Source organism: Punica granatum, chromosome 2 (genome assembly GCF_007655135.1).
Source record: "Punica granatum isolate Tunisia-2019 chromosome 2, ASM765513v2, whole genome shotgun sequence".
In the NCBI taxonomy this organism is placed as follows: Eukaryota; Viridiplantae; Streptophyta; class Magnoliopsida; order Myrtales; family Lythraceae; genus Punica; species Punica granatum.
In genome coordinates, this window is record NC_045128.1 from 38,588,889 (window position 1) to 38,601,680 (window position 12,792).

Below are 12,792 nucleotides of genomic sequence, written 5' to 3' on the forward strand. Positions count from 1 at the left end.
TATCTGGGGCGATCCATAAGTAAACGTCGCCTAAAATGAGCTTTAGACAACCCATAGAGAAGCGTCAACCATAATAGTCGTGAAAAAACTGGTTTATCGTGACTCCAAGCCGAAACGTCGCCTCAGATTCCTCTTTAAACGACTCTACTTTAACATCGGAGAAAAAGAGGTCAAAGGTCATTCTATCCCGACTTTTGAGTAAACGTTGCAATAGGCTTACCATGAGATGACTTGTTATATATTGGTCGGGAATTTCTTGTCGCCTAAAACCCAAAACCCTAACGTAAAACCCTAAAGTTAATCTTTTGCCAACCCATACCGTAACGTCGCCCCCTCATGCCTATGGCGACGCTTCTATAGGTCGTCAAAGCCAATTATTTTATTTATTTTTTTGAGCCTACTGTCAACAACTTGTCAGCTTGTTGACCGAAGGTAATTCATATGTCGAGCTAGGAATTGGACGGTTGAGAATCCCTATTATTTAAGCATCCAATAGATTAACTTTTTGCTCATAAACATTGTCTCTCCCTCTCCCCTACTTCAAAAACTCATCGAAAGAAAGTACATGCTTGTACTTACAGTACTTATTAAGAACGTATTGTATAGATCGTCTCTCAATATATATATATGTCTGTGTTGTGCATACTATATACATATTTTTTTTTGGACTTGGTATGGTGGTATGTAGGTTAAATGTAATATTTGTTCAATATGCCCGATAAATGTTCGATGAAATGTACTAGTATTTTTTGGTTCACGTTTCCATTTTATTATTGTCTCATTATCATTATAAGTGATGTCATTGATTATGTTTGTAGGTAATGGATAAAAGTTGGGTCGATCATTCGAGATTTACTAAGCCTTTTATGGCCGGACTTGATATATTTATTGAACGGTCTGGAATCATATTTGTTTAAGCATTAGATCGATAAATTAATAAAATTGCCCATAAACACCGTATGTCCTTCCCTACCACTTTGAAAAATTATTGAAAGAACATATATGCTTGTACTTGCAGGTACTTAATTCTTATTAAAAAGAAAACAACTATTAATTACTTCCCGCATGTAGTGTATGCAATAAGCCTATTAATTTTGTAATCAAATGTTTAACATTATCATATGTTGAACTTTTTCATATAATTACATGGATAAAAGTTGCGTTGATCATCCGAGATTTATCAAGCCGTTTACGACCGTCTCGATAGATTTATTGCGTTCGCGATTGAGAACTCTACACTTAATTGAAAGATTTATATTATATGTGTCGTCGATGCAACATTATGTCTATACATCCATGGAATATTTATAAGATTACAAGCATTGGATTTTCCATGGAGAAACGATTGAGAGGCTATCAATTCAAACAAGGCAACTTTCAAGAAGTTCACCAATTACAAGTCGGTAAGGCCGTTGCCCGCTAGTTGATGGCGTGCGAATTGATCAGAACTTTCAACTATCACCAATCTGATAACTTATTCACAACTTGTTGTCGGCTCATGGGGTACTTTGGACAACCCATAAAAGAATCGCCAAAATCTTGAATTATTAAAAAAAATTAAAACCCAAGGCGGGAAAGCTTTTGCTTGCCCGCCAGCTAAAATTCAAAATCAAATTAAGTCTTCTCTTTCCTTTATTTCTCTCACTTTCCATTCTATCCTTTATCTCTCTCACTTCCCTTCTATCATTTCTCTATACTCCTTTCTTTTTATCCGATCAGGTTAAAGGAAAAGGAAAGGAAAGGTCAGCTTCATCGGAGCTACAGTCGTCCGTAGGATAGACACGAGGGTGATGTACACACCACCATCGACACTGAGCATGAGGATACTTGGGACTCGTCCTCATCTGAGGCCCCATCCGTCATGGCCAGCATCGACACCAACACGATGGTCGTCGGGAAGCCTAGGAAATTGACGGTGGGCAATGATATGGTGGAAAAATTAACGATGTGCAATGGCTCATTCAACCGTCTCTTGGGTCTGTCAAACCACTAACCCATGGTCCCAGTCTGGGTCTTTTTATGTTAGATTTCCATGAAAGAAAATTGGAAATTGAGCTTTGTTTGAATTGATTAAGTGCATAAAGGAATATAGGCTTTGTCTTTTAGCAGCTTTCGATGCATTTGGTCGGAGGGTTTAAAGAGTTTTTTATGGGTATTTTTTCGCAGGTTGTTTCGATTCCTGTGAGCAGCAACCCATCATCCCTCAAGAAATCAGTGTTTAAGGTCAAGATTTCTTCACTTCGTTGGGACAAATCTCTTGTTTTGATTGTGGGTTGTCTTGAGTCTTGTCCTTTGAATGTCTGCTGCTAATAATCTCACTGTATTTACGGAATGCTCATAATTATGCTTCTCCAATTGATAATGTCAATGGCATTTCAATTTCAACATCTATTTACATGATCTATTTTGCGAACACAACCTCTGTTGTATCTTTTTGGCTACAAGCTTCCTCACTTAGTATATGTGTCTTCATCTCTTTGAAGGATCGAGGAGGAGGAGGATGGAGCCGAACAAGAAGGTTTACAATAAAAACTCTATGATGAGGCAGAGGCTCAAGCAAAAATGGGAGAAGAATATAGAGCCGAACAATGAGCTCTACAAAAAAAACTTTGAAGGAGGCGGAGGCCCTAAAACATCAGGAAGAACAATTTAGAGAAGAACTACGAGCTCAACAAAGACAAATGCAAGAGGAGACTATGGCATGAGAGAAGGCTCTGGAGGGGATGTTGCTCAAGCTTATCTACTAAGTAATAAGGTCGTGTTGTATGAGTATGACAGCTTTTCTGTTGTTGAACTTATGACATTTGGTCGGAGATTGTAACATTAGGTTTGATGCAATAGACATAATTATGTGATGTAATTCTTGAGTTTACATGCATATTTGTACTAATTATTTGTGTTTGATTAAAATAAATTTCACAATAGTATCTTGATAACAAGCTCACAATTTATTGACCAAAAAAGAAATATTGCCAGTCATCTATTAATAAGCTTACCACTTGTTGACAGAAAACCCACCATCTGAGTATCGGGTTGCTTCGTTAAGGTGATTCTAGACCGACAAAATCATGGGTCATCCCATGTTGATGTTAGGCGATGTCTGCTAAATGTTGGCGTAAGTTATTCGAGGCCAACGTTAGCATGGGTAGTCATAGGGTGGTCATGCCCGATGTTGACCAAACGTCATCGTAGTCTGGTCTAGGACTACCCATACAAATGTCACCCTAGGTGGTCCTCCACCTACTGGGGGTTGTGGTGACTACTATTATGAGTCAACATACCTATGGCGATGCTTGTCATGAACGTCGCGATGCCCTATCTCGACCGAACCTTAGGTGACTCATAGTTATGGGTCATCACAAACGTCACGAGATTTTTGACAATGCTTGTAAAGGTCGCCTAAAGTCCTAAAAAATGTCATCGTAGGCCCTTTTTGTTGTAGTGAATATTCTGTTGTGATGTTTACATTTCCATTTCCAACGTCTACAAGTAAAAAAACCAAGAAAATTTTGAGCATGTTCATCTCTTTTTTTCTTTTTTCTTTTTTTTTTCCTTTTCCCTTTTGGACCTAGTTTTGATTGAACCTACAAGTGCCGAGAGGAGGGGACATTCGGGGGAGGACGTCGAAGGTCCAGTGGACCCAATCAGAAGCTTCAATTCATTAAAAAAATCAAATCAGCAGATTTACCCTCATAGATTCTTTTGTCCCTTCCACCCCCAAAAAAAAAAACAAAGAAAAAAGATCTTTTGTCCCTGCTATGGCTAATTATACCCTTTTATCAATATCAACCTCTTAACAATCTCTTGACGAGGAATATTCCAAAAAATCGCCAGCAATAATCCAATAATCGAACCAAAAATCCAATTACTATTGCCATTAGACGCAAAAGCACGTTATTGCCATTATGTTCATGATTAGTTGATGGCCACCAATAACATAATATTTAAAAATGGAGAGTTCCAATTATTGTGACAAATTTGACATAAGGAATAAACTATTTTTAATAGTAGATTCTATAATGGTAGAATTTTCCATTTTCCAATACATTCTTACATAATATTTTTCTGCTTACGAAAATTGAACACACAAGAATATAAGATGATACCGTTTCACTATGCAACTTTATTAAAGAGTTATTTGTATGGCAGTCGCGGATGGATTTTTGGCTTATGAAATTTTCATATTTCATCCATTCGCACGAAAAGAAAACATTGTATGGCAGTCACGGATGGATTTTTTTTTTAATCCCACCCCCAGCAAAAAAGTTATAAATTGTTACTATATTTTATGTCGAAATTGTCATTTTCTTCATTAAATTATCTCTTCAATCTCCTTGACTTTATGATATTATTATTTATGTACCTTCCAGCTTCTCTTGAGTGTTGCTCCCGTGGACCGAACTCTTAGATCCCTCCCCTAATTAGAGTGGTAAAAGGGGGGGAAGAAAACATGTTTTTGGAAGGAGATACTGTTTCTAAATCATATATTCGAGGCCCATTGGGCTAAATCAGTTTCACTTGTTATTAATTAATTAATTGGCCAGGTCCAGAAAAACACTCTTCTCATAGGAAAAGCCCAATTACGTTGATTGAAAATTGAATCCTCTTGTTCCGACGATAACCCTTTAGATGATTCTATCTCGTCAGTCAGATGTGATAAAACACCAAACATGCTACTAGGGGTGATCGGTTCCGGGTACCCTGTTTTTTCCACGATACCCGGACCCTACCCTGTAAGGGACCGGTTCCAAGATTTTGGAACCGGACCCTACCCTGTTGAATCCTGGAACCGGAACCTACCCGGAACCTGTATTATACCACAGGTTCCGGGTACCCTGTTGGAACCTGTAAATTTTTTTATCTCGTAAATAAAATAGAAAATATCACACCCATAATCAGTAATCACGACAAATATAATATCAACATAAATTTAGATTAATCCACAACAATAAAAAATAATGTCTCATCAATCAATCCATAATACGATCTCACATAATAAAATGTAATATTCCCTCACAATACGTCCATAATGGACTAATACGGTCCACGAACTAAAAAATTTATCTATCCAAAAGCAGACAAATCACACTCCCAATATCCTCACTTGATCTCCCACTCGAACGTGCCAAAATTTTGTAATTTAATTCCAGCACTCCAGCATGGTGTGCTTTTATGCTTCCACTGGAGTGGCTTCTTCACTGGCACTGCCATTCTCATCTTCCTCATCGCTGCAAACCAATAGAAAACTGAATGAGACTCGTCCATTCTCAATAAAATCGGACGGGGAACAACAAGTGTATGGAGAACAAATAGAGCATATCTTGTCTCAGCAAATCTATTGAGCCCAACCCAACCAAGCAAACATAAAAGAAGAAAGAACACTGCAGCCACTGTCAAGAGCATGACGAACCATCTTGGATGAAAAGATGCACAAATCATTTCTTTGATGGCGATTCATGTTTATTTCGCTAATATTACCTTGTAGTTGCTCCACACATTAATCCATCATAATCTCCGTCGTGGTGCCGCTGAGTTCTATAAAAAGAAAATCACATGAAAATAAAAAGTTAAAAGAGCAAGTGAAAAATAGATGAAAAGAATAACCCCGAAATAAAATTAAAATTACCTTCCTCATACTTTTCTGCATCCTCCAAATATTGCTCGATGGTGATCGGAGTTAGAGAAGAGCGCAACCAATCTTGTGCGCATATCAAAGCTTCCACAAATTTTGGAGTGAGCGAGCTACGAAACTGATCAAGAACTCGACCAGATGTGCTGAAAGCCGACTCCGAGGCTACTGTGGACACCGGAATGGCTAAGATATCTTTTGCCATAGAACTTAATACCTTATAGGTTGATTTCTTATCATTCCACCATCTCAATACATCAAAAGAATCACTTTCCGGCTCGGTAGGACTATCAAGGTATTGCTCCAATTCAGACTTAGATCCCATTTCTTGAATATTTTCATCATCTTCACGCCAACCTTTCACTAGTTTTTTCGGATTCACAATCTTGGCACAACTACTAGACTCAAGAAGTGAAGGAGTGATAGACTCAGCAGTTGAAGTACAATGTTCACTCACTGAAGAAGAATGAATATTCTCATAGAATGAAAAAAGACCCGCCAAGACATCCGTTATATGCTGAATCATCTCTTCTGCTCTACCAGAATCATCACAAATTCTCCGACAACAATACTTCAAAAACCTCAATTTATACTGAGGATCCAATACCGCAGCTATCAATACCATCATATTTGTTCGATCCACACTTCCATAGTATTTGTCAAATTTCTCTCTCATTTTTCTAGCCATAGATCGAAGACCAGGATTTGAATCTCTCGCACACTCAGTCAAAGTAGAAAGCATGCTAACAATTTCAAGAAAGTAACTATTAGACGTCACATAGAGACTCCCAGACATTCTCTTGGTAGCTTCATAGAAGTTTCCCAAGAACAAACACATCATAGATGCATTATCCCAATCTTCACTAGTTGGAACTCCACCATCAAGTTCACTAATAAAAGCAACATCATCATCTTCAAGTCTAATAAAGGCCTATCTAAACTTAAGTGCAGTTTCCAACATCAGATAAGTAGAATTCCACCGAGTTGAGATATCAAGACAAACAGAGCCCTTATAAGTTATTCCCTCCTCAACAATACACCGCTGAAATAATTGAGCTCTAGCTGGAGAGCTTCTCACATATTTTACTGCAGCTCGAATTCGATTAATAGAATCACGAATCTCAGTCAACCCATCTTTCACAATCAAATTCAATATGTGAGCTGCACACCTCATATGAAAAAACCTTCCATCTAAGACAAGCACATTCTTCCACTTATCCTTCAAATAATTCACAGCAACATCATTGGAGCTAGCATTATCTACTGTAATAGACGAAATACAATCTCTAATGCCCCACTCATTGATGCATTTCTCAACCATCTTACCAATCTCCTTACCCGTATGGCTTGGCATAACAACAAAGTTAATAACTCTCTTGTGCAACTTCCAATCACCATCAATAAAATGAGCAGTGAGACACAAGTAACTCAAATTCTGAATAGAAGTCCAAATATCCGTAGTGAGAGCAATCCTTGATTTTAGAGATTTTAACTTATCTTTTAGACTCATTCTCTCACAAATATAGAGCTTCATGCAATCTCTTGCAACTGTAAACCTCGAAATATGTTTAAACAAAGGCTGCAATGCTGTCACAAAACCCCTAAAACCTTGTTTCTCGACAACAGAAAATGGTTGCTCATCAACAATAACCATTCGAGCTAACACGTGCCTACAGTATTCTTCATCAAATTTCCAAGTAGTCATTGATTTGACACTTACTCCATCTACTCCAGATTGAGAAAATGATGATATCAACTCTTGCTTTTTGTCAAGATTTTGGGGATATTTTGAGCAAGTTTTCAAATGTTTCCACATTGATGAAGTACCCCAATCAACACAATAAGCAAGAAGTGAATTGCAGTAATTACAAATGGAAACATCCTTTCCATTTTTCTCATCTTTGCCTTTATGAAAATGATCCCAAACCTCGGACCTTGACTTCTTAGAGCCCACTTTGGTCGATGATACCCCGCATGTAGACTCATTATCAGCAGTTGTCTTGTTAGTCGAATTTTCCATCTGCAATAAATTGAATTGAATGGTTAAAAAAATTTTAAAAAAGAAAAAAAAAGTAATAATTATGCTGTTTGGATTAGTACGATGACCGGAAAATGAATCCTCAAACTTTGTTAGCGACAATGACTTCTCTAATTATCCAATTTCCCATCACATTAAACCAATGAATGAAGATGAATGTCATAAACCCGTCTCCCGCCGTACCACCGGACGGTCCCTTGGCCCTTTGTCCTTCAGATCAGCGTCCTGGGAAGTGCTGATCTAAATCATCTAATAATGCCCCAAAGAATACCCTCAAGATTATCTGAATCTGTTGGCTGAACGGTACAATTTCCCTTTGTTATATAAAAGGCTATCTCATCCCATTTAATCTAAGCTTTTCATCGCCTAACTTCAACGTTTTACATGATTCTATTGAAATACATAGCAATTGTTTTATCATGTTCGATTTGATCGCCCTACATTTTTCTTTTGGTATAGGGAAGACTCATAGATCTGATAAAGATAAATGAAAAGCAAAAAAGTATAAGAAATTCCAAGAATAAGATCGAAAAAGCTTGTATCACAGTACCATAACTTTTCCCCGTCATTTTTACTGATGAATGCTTTTGAGTATGGACCCAAGTACTTCCCTAAACAGCTCTTGGAATTTCACACAAATTAATAAACCAAAAATACCATTGATGCAAAATGTAATCTCATTACAATCCATTAGAAGTCCAGGTACTTATACAGAAACAAAAACGCAAGAGAAGTAGCAAAAAACAGCATAACACTCGACGGTCCCAACCAGGGCAAGTTTCGAACACGAAACACCGAATTATTCAATCCCCAAATCCCCTACACGTGGACGCGACAATACTACGGCAAGAACACCAGAAGCTCAGAAACCATGAATCTTGATCTGGTCCTTTCTATATGTTGTTATATGTTGCATCTTGCCAGTTACAATCGTCGGAAACTTGATTATACATAATTTCGCATTCTCTATTTTCTTCCAAATTCAGCAGATCAGCGGACACATAAGGAAGATGTTAGACATTTGAACATCCTTTTGATCATCATAATTAAGGAACCAAGAACATCTGAGTATTTGACCTAAGTCGAAAGGCCGAGAAACATATAAAGAGCGACAAAACAATTGCCCAATTCGCGGTTGAATACAAATATCGATTTTTCAACCCAAAAAGGAACAGAAAAATTCCAGTCGACTGATATATGTCTCTGGTCAGATCTCAGCAGAGGAGTCTAGAGAGATTCGGAGACGAGATGACGCAAAATCATACCGGTAAAGAGAGATTCAAGGAGAGTCGAAGCCAGAGAGTCGGAGATAAAAGGCGAGCGACGGAGAGGAACTGTAGGGAGAGGGAGTACAGAGTCGATTTAGGGTTGAAGAGGCTGAGACGAAAGCTGAGCTTTACCTTCTTCTTCCTTCATGTCTTCCCGATCTGACTGATATTGAGGGTAACTTTACCCTTTTTTTTTTTTTTAAGTAATTACCATCCGGTTCCGGTTCCGGTTTTGGATACCCCATAGACTGGAACCGGAACCGGAACCGGATTTCACCGGTTCCTTATTTTGATACCCGGACCCTACCCTATTTTCAATACGAGCTACCCGGACCCTACCCTACCGGGTAGGTTCTGACCGGTTCCGGGTATACCCGGTATCCGTGCACACCCCTAGCCCCACTCATTGATGCATTTCTCAACCATCTTACCAATCTCCTTACCCTTATGGCTAGGCATAACAACAAAGTTAATAACTCTCTTGTGCAACTTCCAATCACCATCAATAAAATGAGCAGTGAGACACAAGTAACTCAAATTCTGAATAGAAATCCAAATATCCGTAGTGAGAGCAATCCTTGATTTTAGAGATTTTAACTTATCTTTTAGACTCATTCTCTCACAAATATAGAGCTTCATGCAATCTCTTGCAACTGTAAACCTCGAAATATGTTTAAACAAAGGCTGCAATGCTGACACAAAACCCCTAAAACCTTATTTCTCGACAACAGAAAATGGTTGCTCATCAACAATAACCATTCGAGCTAACACGTGCCTACAGTATTCTTCATCAAATTTCCAAGTAGTCATTGATTTGACACTTACTCCATCTACTCCAGATTGAGAAAATGATGATATCAACTCTTGCTTTTTGTCAAGATTTTGGGGATATTTTGAGCAAGTTTTCAAATGTTTCCACATTGATGAAGTACCCCAATCAACATAATAAGCAAGAAGTGAATTGCAGTAATTACAAATTGAAACATCCTTTCCATTTTTCTCATCTTTGCCTTTATGAAAATGACCCCAAACCTCGGACCTTGACTTCTTAGAGCCCACTTTGGTCGATGATACCCCGCATGTAGACTCATTATCAGCAGTTGTCTTGTTAGTCGAATTTTCCATCTGCAATAAATTGAATTGAATGGTTAAAAAAATTTTAAAAAAGAAAAAAAAAGTAATAATTATGCTGTTTGGATTAGTACGATGACCGGAAAATGAATCCTCAAACTTTGTTAGCGACAATGACTTCTCTAATTATCCAATTTCCCATCACATTAAACCAATGAATGAAGATGAATGTCATAAACCCGTCTCCCGCCGTACCACCGGACGGTCCCTTGGCCCTTTGTCCTTCAGATCAGCGTCCTGGGAAGTGCTGATCTAAATCATCTAATAATGCCCCAAAGAACCCTCAAGATTATCTGAATCTGTTGGCTGAACGGTACAATTTCCCTCTGTTATATAAAAGGCTATCTCATCCCATTTAATCTAAGCTTTTCATCGCCTAACTTCAACGTTTTACATGATTCTATTGAAATACATAGCAATTGTTTTATCATGTTCGATTTGATCGCCCTACATTTTTCTTTTGGTATAGGGAAGACTCATAGATCTGATAAAGATAAATGAAAAGCAAAAAAGTATAAGAAATTCCAAGAATAAGATCGAAAAAGCTTGTATCACAGTACCATAACTTTTCCCCGTCATTTTTACTGATGAATGCTTTTGAGTATGGACCCAAGTACTTCCCTAAACAGCTCTTGGAATTTCACACAAATTAATAAACCAAAAATACCATTGATGCAAAATGTAATCTCATTACAATCCATTAGAAGTCCAGGTACTTATACAGAAACAAAAACGCAAGAGAAGCAGCAAAAAACAGCATAACACTCGACGGTCCCAACCAGGGCAAGTTTCGAACACGAAACACCGAATTATTCAATGCCCAAATCCCCTACACGTGGACGCGACAATACTACGGCAAGAACACTAGAAGCTCAGAAACCATGAATCTTGATCTGGTCCTTTCTATATGTTGTTATATGTTGCATCTTGCCAGTTACAATCGTCGGAAACTTGATTATACATAATTTCGCATTCTCTATTTTCTTCCAAATTCAGCAGATCAGCGGACACATAAGGAAGATGTTAGACATTTGAACATCCTTTTGATCATCATAATTAAGGAACCAAGAACATCTGAGTATCTGACCTAAGTCGAAAGGCCGAGAAACATATAAAGAGCGACAAAACAATTGCCCAATTCGCGGTTGAATACAAATATCGATTTTTCAACCCAAAAAGGAACATAAAAATTCCAGTCGACTGATATATGTCTCTGGTCAGATCTCAGCAGAGGAGTCTAGAGAGATTCGGAGACGAGATGACGCAAAATCTTACCGGTAAAGAGAGATTCAAGGAGAGTCGAAGCCGGAGAGTCGGAGATAAAAGGCGAGCGACGGAGAGGAACTGTAGGGAGAGGTAGTACAGAGTCGATTTAGGGTTGAAGAGGCTGAGACGAAAGCTGAGCTTTACCTTCTTCTTCCTTCATGTCTTCCCGATCTGACTGATATTGAGGGTAACTTTACCCTTTTTTTTTTAAGTAATTACCATCCGGTTCCGGTTCCGGTTTTGGATACCCCATAGACTGGAACCGGAACCGGAACCGGATTTCACCGGTTCCTTATTTTGATACCCGGACCCTACCCTACCGGGTAGGTTCTGACCGGTTCCGGGTATACCCGGTATCCGTGCACACCCCTAGCCCCACTCATTGATGCATTTCTCAACCATCTTACCAATCTCCTTACCCTTATGGCTAGGCATAACAACAAAGTTAATAACTCTCTTGTGCAACTTCCAATCACCATCAATAAAATGAGCAGTGAGACACAAGTAACTCAAATTCTGAATAGAAATCCAAATATCCGTAGTGAGAGCAATCCTTGATTTTAGAGATTTTAACTTATCTTTTAGACTCATTCTCTCACAAATATAGAGCTTCATGCAATCTCTTGCAACTGTAAACCTCGAAATATGTTTAAACAAAGGCTGCAATGCTGTCACAAAACCCCTAAAACCTTGTTTCTCGACAACAGAAAATGGTTGCTCATCAACAATAACCATTCGAGCTAACACGTGCCTACAGTATTCTTCATCAAATTTCCAAGTAGTCATTGATTTGACACTTACTCCATCTACTCCAGATTGAGAAAATGATGATATCAACTCTTGCTTTTTGTCAAGATTTTGGGGATATTTTGAGCAAGTTTTCAAATGTTTCCACATTGATGAAGTACCCCAATCAACACAATAAGCAAGAAGTGAATTGCAGTAATTACAAATGGAAACATCCTTTCCATTTTTCTCATCTTTGCCTTTATGAAAATGATCCCAAACCTCGGACCTTGACTTCTTAGAGCCCACTTTGGTCGATGATACCCCGCATGTAGACTCATTATCAGCAGTTGTCTTGTTAGTCGAATTTTCCATCTGCAATAAATTGAATTGAATGGTTAAAAAAATTTTAAAAAAGAAAAAAAAAGTAATAATTATGCTGTTTGGATTAGTACGATGACCGGAAAATGAATCCTCAAACTTTGTTAGCGACAATGACTTCTCTAATTATCCAATTTCCCATCACATTAAACCAATGAATGAAGATGAATGTCATAAACCCGTCTCCCGCCGTACCACCGGACGGTCCCTTGGCCCTTTGTCCTTCAGATCAGCGTCCTGGGAAGTGCTGATCTAAATCATCTAATAATGCCCCAAAGAACACCCTCAAGATTATCTGAATCTGATGGCTGAACGGTACAATTTCCCTCTGTTATATAAAAGGCTATCTCATC

At 38.3% G+C, this 12,792-nt stretch overlaps 2 long non-coding RNA genes across 2 annotated transcripts; one reads left to right on the top strand and one right to left on the bottom strand.

The window, feature by feature from the left end:
• The first annotated feature begins 1,660 nt into the window (after positions 1–1,660).
• LOC116197104 lies at positions 1,661–2,860 on the top strand. The gene is made up of 3 exons (XR_004154990.1): positions 1,661–1,976; positions 2,167–2,223; positions 2,484–2,860. It is a non-coding gene; the product is annotated as an uncharacterized LOC116197104 (long non-coding RNA).
• A 2,069-nt stretch (positions 2,861–4,929) lies between these two features.
• Positions 4,930–9,028, bottom strand: LOC116197620. The gene is made up of 3 exons (XR_004155068.1): positions 8,933–9,028; positions 5,479–5,535; positions 4,930–5,228 (listed from the first exon to the last, which is right to left on the bottom strand). It is a non-coding gene; the product is annotated as an uncharacterized LOC116197620 (long non-coding RNA).
• Between the last annotated feature and the right edge of the window lie 3,764 nt (positions 9,029–12,792).